The 8,854-nt window shown below is 31.4% G+C and overlaps 1 non-coding gene across 1 annotated transcript; it reads right to left on the bottom strand.

Moving 5' to 3' along the window:
* Positions 1–8,216: 8,216 nt before the first annotated feature.
* LOC112211344 (U6 spliceosomal RNA) lies at positions 8,217–8,324 on the bottom strand. The gene has a single exon (XR_002945563.1). It is a non-coding gene; the product is annotated as a U6 spliceosomal RNA (small nuclear RNA).
* Between the last annotated feature and the right edge of the window lie 530 nt (positions 8,325–8,854).

Below are 8,854 nucleotides of genomic sequence, written 5' to 3'. Positions count from 1 at the left end.
CATAATCAGACTATCTGTATGAAAAATAAATAAATAAAATAACATAATGATAAAATAATATATACAATATTTACAGAATCGACCTGAGGATCCCTGAGCCTACTCTATCCCCCACGTGTGAGGGGTAGAGCAGAGCTCAAGAGATCCCAGCGCATCCCTCTCGCCGCATCACTGGTAATGGGCCAGTAATAGAACTCTAATAACATTTCTAGAGGAGAGGTTCCCGAGGCCATCTTCTTTTCAGACACCTAGGAGGATTATTAGGTAATGAAGGAGAAGCCAGGTTAGAAACAAGTGGATTTGGGTGGTTGGAAGTTGTCCATGGAAGAAATGGTATCTGGTTCTGGCCAAATCGGCAACATATGGGACATTGAGGTCATGATGGATGACTTGATTTGTGACAAAGTAAGGAGCATTAAGGATGTTACGAAGAATTTTGGACTCAGCCTATTTATCTTCCCTCACGAAATAGTGGCAGGGCAGCCTGGCCAACTCGCTCATAGTGTTTGCTTATCCTCAAAGATGGCATTCACTCATTGTCCTCCTAACTCAACCATATGGTGAAGCAGACATTCTATTTTATTTTTCCTAGTTACCAATCGTTTTAAATCTATTTCATATACATAAGATCAGTAATAAGAAAATACTGTTTCTTGATCAATAAATATTACTATTCTAGCAACAAACAACCCCTTTGTCAATTTCTTGAGACTGGTATGTATTTATTAAATAAATCAAATGGTATCCTTGTTTATTCTCGACACTCTTTATTATATCTATAGTTCAACGTTTCGGCCATCCTCAAGGACAATCTTCAAGTATAAATTCTCACTTCACATCAAAATTTAAGCTTTCTTTATCTGATAGTGATAGTGTAGATTAATCAAAAATTAAAAGTTTTAAGAATTAATAAAGTTTTGAAAAAATAGGATGATTTTTACTTATAATTTATGACCTGGGCAGAATAGCCTGCAAAACATTTTTAAATTTTGATGTGAGGTGAGAATTTATATTTGAAGATTGGCCTTGAGGATGGTCGGATTGGCCGAAACGTAGGACAATTGATATGATAAAGAGTGTTGAGACCAAACAAGGATACTATTTGATAATTTTTATTTCCATAAAATAATATTACTTCACATAAGCTTAAAAAAAAAAAAACTACTTATATCCACTACTGAATATATTTCCGACTCATTTATGCAGCGTAGAACCGCAAACAATATTTTGGCAGGCTAACATAAGAAATAAAGCCTCTCTTTCTTTTTTCCCTGCCTCAAATATAAACCCCGCAAATAAAGAAAGGTACTTAATGTAAGTCATAACAAAAACGGAAGCCATAACACTCCATCAGCACCTCTAAACCATTTGGGCCTACTGCTGCTGAATGCCAAAATTTACTGTTATAGCAATGTGTTCCGCCGTAGTGAATATCATGTTCATACAAAATCAGGAAAATATTACAGTTTTATTTTGCTGTAGCCATCTGCCAGCACGTTGTTAAGCAGCATTGAGATAATCTATATCTGAATAATGATTTTGATAGCAGTCAAAATTATCTTTCGTACCTTTAGCAACGCTCAATCATTGTCAACATCTCGTCAAGGCATCCCTAGATACATAATGATGCATAATAACTTGTTTTGCAGACATATTGTTATTATTTAAAAAAAAAAAAAAAAGAAATAAAGAAGAAAAATCTAAAACGCAGATAGAGGATGTAAAATTAAAGTGTTTTTATGTGTGTATTTTTGTATATGAAGATTGGTTCAATGTTTTAAAAAATGTCTTCTTCATAATTTTTGTAACATTTAAATACTTCACTACTTTTTCTTATTCGCCAGTGCTTTTATATATACACTTTGAGTCAATAAGGATTCTATAATGAGGCGGCGTTTCGCAACTGTGTTGTTATCATTGTCCTATAATGAAAAAAAAAAAAACATTTTTTTAAAAAAAATAATTTCTATAAAATATAAATAATGTTAAATTATACTCTTTACATAGTAGTTTTTTTTATAATTAGTTGAAAAAATTATTTTTTTTTTTTAATATCAGTAGTTTTTTTTTTAATTGCAGGATAAAACAATGCAAATAACTAGGTAAATCTGATATAGTTTCGCAAATAGGTGATATTTAATAAGAATTTAAAGTTATAATTCAACAAATATTCACACCATGACAAGGATATAAATGCATTCAAATAAATGTAATAGATAAAAAAAAATGATAAATACAAAATATAAAAAAGTAAAAAAATAAATACAAAAAGTAATAAATATAAAACCTAAGAAACATAGAAATTGATAAATAAAAATTAATAAATAAAGGTGATAAATGAGAAATGTTACGAATATAAAAAGTATAATGTATTTTTTTTAATATTTAAGATCCATATCACAGCCCTCGAAGAATGGTGTCGTAATTCGAGGATTTAGATACATTCCAACAAATCCCATCAAATCTCCTTTACCCTTCGTCATAAATATACTCTTACCCCTGTCGAACAGATCCGCTACCTTGAACTACATTTGGACAAGCGATTAACCTGGAATCCTCACACAAGACTGAAAGACAAGAAACTGCACGTCGATTCGGACTATTACAGCACTCACTAGACAAACGGTCTAAACTTCCAATTCATTACAGAAGACTTATCTACATGTCAATAATAAGGCCAATCTGGACATATGGTGTTGAGCTTTGTGGTCCACTAAACCTTCGAATTCCTCTCGTATTCAATCCTTACAATCCAAAATCCTTCGTAAAATCCTCAATACTCCGTACTTTGTCACAAATACAATTATACATAAAGACCTTCAACTATGTAACCGATCTACCCCGAACCAGATATCACTCTTTCGATTATAAACTCCCTTTCTAACCTTCTATACCTATGCAAAATCTTTGAACTTGTTACCACCGGGTGAAAAGGGGTTGTTTGTTGCTAGAATAGTAATATTTTTGATCAATAAACAGTATTTTCTTATTACTGATCTAAAGTCTATGAAATAGATTTAAACCGATTGGTAACTAGGAAAAATAAAATTGGATGTCTGCTTCGCCATATAGTTGAGTTAAGAGGACAATGAGTGAATGCCATCATTGAGGGTAAGCCAGCACTATCAAGGAGTTGGGCAGGCTGCCCTTCCACTAATTCGTGAGGGAAGATAAATACGCAGTGGCTATACTGCATTGCATACTGAATAACTAACCCTGAGTTGTTTACCTTTATTGTATAAATAATTACAGGATAGATGCGCTAAGATATAATATATGCATTGATTTATTATTATTATTAGAATTTTAATTTATCCAAAAAAACTTTGTTTTTGAGAAGTGGGTATATTAACTTATGATAGAAAACGACTTAATAGTAAATATACTCTATAAATTGTTTAGTCTTTTTTGTGTTATAGTTTACTTTTATCACCTTCATATTTATATTAAAATGAACTATTGCTAAACCTTAAATACTTTTTCAAGCTTTCTACAGCAGGCTCGAAAGTTTGATCTGGAGAATTTAAAAAGCTTGAGGGAAGTCAGAAAATAAATGAGAGTGAAGTTTTAAACAAGTATGATAAAACCAGCTCTTAGAAAAGTCAGATTTCTTATTCCTAACGAGCTTCAATACATCACAATGTAAAATTTTTACCTTCATAGGACAAGTAAAGAAGTTTCTTGAACTTTCATAATTTACAAATTATCTTATTAAACAGGCCTTTTTGTTCTGAATGTACTTCGGAGGGAAAGTTAGTGAGAAGTATAATTTTCAGGAACCAGCATTGTAAGTTTTTATTTAAGAAAATAAAAGAATTCTTTCTTTACGAAAATCTTAGATCGAGTTAAAATAAGGAAAATATTTATTTTTACGTCTTAGCCATTTTACTGGTATAAACGCCTATACTTCTTACCAAAATACCATGTGAAGCGTTCACAAATTATTATATAGAAAAGAAATAATATCGTAAATTAATTTTAAAATTATATGTCAATCATATACTATTCTTAAACTAAATTTGATTCAGGAAAAATCTGTCATAATATATATTGTTGTAAATTTTATTTTTTTATGATCTTATGAATGGTAGTTATAATAACAGAAATGATCTAAATTGTCGCAACCATCTATATTAAAACATAATCACTTTATAACACAATCTAAAATATTTTGACCAAATCATCTCCTTGCACAACCGTTGGTCTAGCAACAGTTCTTCAAAGTACTGAACCTACAATGGGTTGTAGCAGTACAGATTTTAATTTTTAATTTGAATAAATTTGAAGCAAAGATTCCAACTTGCTCCGGAGACTAGGAAACGTATAACTAAACTTATAACTATAATATAATATAAATAAACGCATAACTAAGTCTTTAAACTGAACAGTATCGCGTGGAATGGTTTAGATATTGTTAAACGTACATGTAGTTGAAGCAGTTGGTTGGGTGCTGCGGCGGGGTTTCTGACCGCACTTCCCCGACCGATTTGAATACTGTATGTAGCTGTAACTTAATGTATCATCCTCATTGGTGACGTTACGATTTATAACTGAGATTGGTCATCTCGTCGTAGCTTCCACCATTAATCTATGTCCTTTGTTATACCCTTCCAGAAAAAAAAATCATTTTTTTATGAATAATCCACAGCACATCTACTCTCTGAAGAATACCTGCGGACAGATTTTATTGACTATAACCAAAGCCTCCAGGCGGACACTTTACCCTATCGAGGATTATCTTCTATTAAAGGATAACTTATGCAGGACTTACTTTCTATTTCAGAATAACATATACAGGACTTATCTCCTATTAAAGGATATGCACTAAAAGTATTTTACAAGGCTCCTTAAGTTCATAACAATTTCCAGAGCATAATGATCTTTCCCTTCTATAAAAGGATGACATATAAAGGATTCACCTTCTATTAAACGATAACATATGCAGTAAACGTTTTTTTACAACGCTCCCGTTTATAACGATTTCCAGATAATAATGCTCTTTCCCTTCTATTAAAGGATAACATATACAGGACTTACCTTCTATTACAGAATAACATATACAGGACTTACTTTCTATTAAAGGATAACATATGCAGTAAAAGTTGGAAAATTGAAAACATTTTAGTATTTTTTTTTTTAAATTTCTATAACAAAGGAATCAAACTATACGACTAACATTTCCGGAATCTCAAAATCTAGACATGTAAAAATTTTCACTGAAATTCATTTCCTCCTGTATCAAGTTTTATTGTTCGGAAATTAAAACCTGCGACATGTGGTTCTCTAGTAGGTAGGAAACTGTTAGTGCTCTAAAAGAAGTTGTAAGAAAGACTCAAGACTTCTCTTTCTTACAACTTTTTAACTTGGATCAAGTCTTGAACCAGGTCTGAATCGTATATACTACTGTCAAAATTATGTCTGTTTATGATGTCAATATTTAGAATATTTATTATAGACATCGATATTATTAAATAAGAGTATTTATATAACCTCAAGTACTAAATGACAACTATAAGCCAGTGCTAATTTCCGAATTAACGTTAAAGAAATTAAGTTCTTTTCATTACCAAATATTTGAATATTTGATTGATATTATTGATATCAATAAATAATTATGTCAATAAATTGCTCATAGGTATTTGAAGTTATTGCTCGAATTTAAAAAAAAAAATTGAAACCTTGGTCCAATATTCTGTAAGAGGCATTCCTTAGATATATCATTGACTGTCATGGACAAGATGTGACCAAAAGAGGTTCCAGCCACAGATATCTTCAGGACATTGTCCTTTTACGACCGACTGAATCCAGTTTCTTTTCCCTAGCACGTCCCCGGGTGGATTAAGTTTGTCCACTGATAAGCTTAGTTCATCTGTCTTAAAAGAAGTCATTGTAAGTCCCATTCTCCTCGGTATTATCTTTCGCGGGACACCGCTCTCTTTCTGTAATAAACAAAGTTAAAGTTTATAATTCAGTAGTTATGACTAACAGTATGTTACTTTTAAAGCTAACTACTAAGAAGTTTTTTTTTCTAATTAACTTTTGTATTCTGTCGTTGTCATTTCAGGGACTAACAATTATAATTTATAATTCGGGATTATTTCTATGTACGTTATCTCATTAGATACATTAGATCTTATAAATTAAAATTTAAAATGCAACTTAAAAAAGAGAAAGAAACTAGATAAAAAAACATTTTTAGACATTTAAAACAGAACTATAATAATATAAAAATTATTTGATATTGCTAATAATCTTAACTTTACGAATTTCAAACAAAATATTAGTTAAATGAACAATTTTAGGTACATTAACATTTTTCTAATGAAAATATTATTAATAACATTTCAACGTAAATGCATTTTCAAACTGAGCCAAAGTATATGACAGCAATTATGTATTTTGATGTAGGAATAGTAATTATAATTATAAAATTACAGGGGGGGGGGAGATGCATCTTACGTATGTATATATTTAGATTTATATATTAATTATGGTATTTGTCTATTTAATAAAGGTAATAAGAAAAAAAAGACATTACATGACCTTAAAATATATATTTGATTAACTATGTATTAAAGAATTATACTTGTTGGTGTTAGGCGCAACAACAATACACAACTACTAACATCGTGATAGCGAGGATAAGCAATTGAATATAAACCAATTTTCACTTAGGATGATAGTTGCGCAATGGGCAAAGACAAATTGAAAAATCCATAATAAATAGTTCTATGTCTTTGCCAACCAACCCATTAGCTATATCAAACGACGGACAATATCAAATGAGGTCCTCTAAAGACTAACAACTGGCACATTTGACTTACAAATAGAGAAAACGAAATGGGATTGGTTGCACTCACTCTAGAAAGGTAAAGCTATTAAGCCTGGTCTAGATTTAGTTAAATAAAATGAAGAGTAACCTAGATTCATGCATAGGTTATATCGTATTCAGTGTAAACTAGATTAGTCGAAGTTTAATAGAGATCGATTGTACTTGGGGTTAAAGAATAAACGAGCCATTAGATTTCTCGAGCTATCTTGTTTTGTAAAGTAATTATTAATTGTGAAGTAAAAGTAGCGTTTAAAATAAAAGATTGATTGATTCATTTATACAGTTCAAAAGTATAAGAAATTAAATTATACACATGGTAAACCAGGAAGGTTTGACTTGGTATTGTTAAAAAAGGAAATATCCAGCCAAGAAATTAAGAAGTCTCTCGACCCTCTAAATTCTACTTATTGAGTCTAATAATAATAAATTCAGCAATAAAAACATATTTGTAAATCTAAAATGTTACCATAACGCCTACCTTTTAAAAAATACTTTTATTGGAATAATACAATCTTTCATACTCAATAGTATGAAATAATCTATGAATCCTAAGACCTTAATTCATAATACAGTTGGTATTCTACAGTTAATCTAAAGAAGATTATTTCCTCTTTCCAGAAGAACAAACGACCTTTCCCTAAAGTCTATTAGACCAGCAGGCTGCATAGTATATCTGGGTGTCACTCTTTACAGACACCTGACTCTAGCTCGCCACTGTAATAAGAAGATCAAGCAGGCTAGGTCCAAGTCATACAGCCTTAATCACCTACAAACTTCTCCTAAACTTTCTCTCCGCCACAAATTAATAACCTACAAGAGTGTACTCAGCCCAGCCCTGCTCTACGGAGCACCTATGCTCACTAACATAGCACCTTTAATGGCCGAGAAGCTCCGAGAGTTTCAGAGCGGTATAATGAGACGTATAGTAAGAAATACTTCACTTCAAAGACGGACCACATACATACGACATTCGAACTACCGACTGTGACAGAATTTATATCAAGGTGACTTAAAATTTTTTTACAGCCTTTAGTGCTGTACGGGCCCATTATTTAGGACACTAACACAGACAGGACGGCCACAAAGGAGGCAGACACACACTAACTGACTCAGGCTCGACTGAGTACAAGAAACTAAATTATATAAATCAACAAACTTGGTGAGCCCATCACCAACAGACTGACACAAAATACAGACTATTTCAAAATGATCAAATGTCCTCAACCTCTTTTAAAATGTACTACGAGTGCAGAAAAAGAGTCTACCCTGAACCCGTTTTCAACATGAATCAACACCATGCACCCATGGGGCTTAGAAGAAAAGAAAAAAATCATACTATATGTATAATTTAATTAGTATTAATTAAATACAAATAAATAATAATATAAACCACAACCATCTATGAAGATTCAGGGGTTCAGTTCTTAGTAAGGACATGCTAATCTTCTCTGTATCGTTCCAATTTTAGTATGTGTACCGCCGAAGCGATTACTACTTTCTCAGGAATTACTGTTTTAAGTACAACTATAGTAAAAGGAGGTGATTTTTTCCTCAATTAATGGCACTTACTTTATTAATTATCATTTTATGAATTACACAGGGGCAATTAACGATCTTTTAATTTTATTGAAGCTCAAAATGAATGCTGATAATAATACTACCGTTAACAGTGTTGCATATTTAGACTGTTGCACGAAAGAAATGCTAATTTTTAAAATATCATAAATACCTAAATATACAAAGCCACCGAAATGGACATTAAAATAATCGAAAATATGAACAAGGGCACACAGCGTTGATGGCTTTTGACTGAAGTGGCTGCGATCAGAGATTAAAGTAACGATTTCCAGGCTGAGTTGGTATAAACAAATAAACCAACTACGAGCCAGCACTTGATAGAAAAGAAAAATATTTGAAAATGGATAATACTAATGCTAAAATAATGTATAAATCAGCATAGGTTCGTAGATGAATTAAATTAATAAAAAAAAAACAAGTAAAATACAGAATTAAAATTAAGTT

The sequence above is a fragment of the Halyomorpha halys genome, unplaced genomic scaffold, assembly GCF_000696795.3.
Source record: "Halyomorpha halys isolate HHAL.00 unplaced genomic scaffold, Hhal_1.1 Scaffold2223.1, whole genome shotgun sequence".
In the NCBI taxonomy this organism is placed as follows: domain Eukaryota; kingdom Metazoa; phylum Arthropoda; class Insecta; order Hemiptera; family Pentatomidae; genus Halyomorpha; species Halyomorpha halys.
The sequence above is the reverse complement of the archived record's forward strand: the minus strand, read 5'-3'. Positions and strand labels throughout refer to the sequence as shown.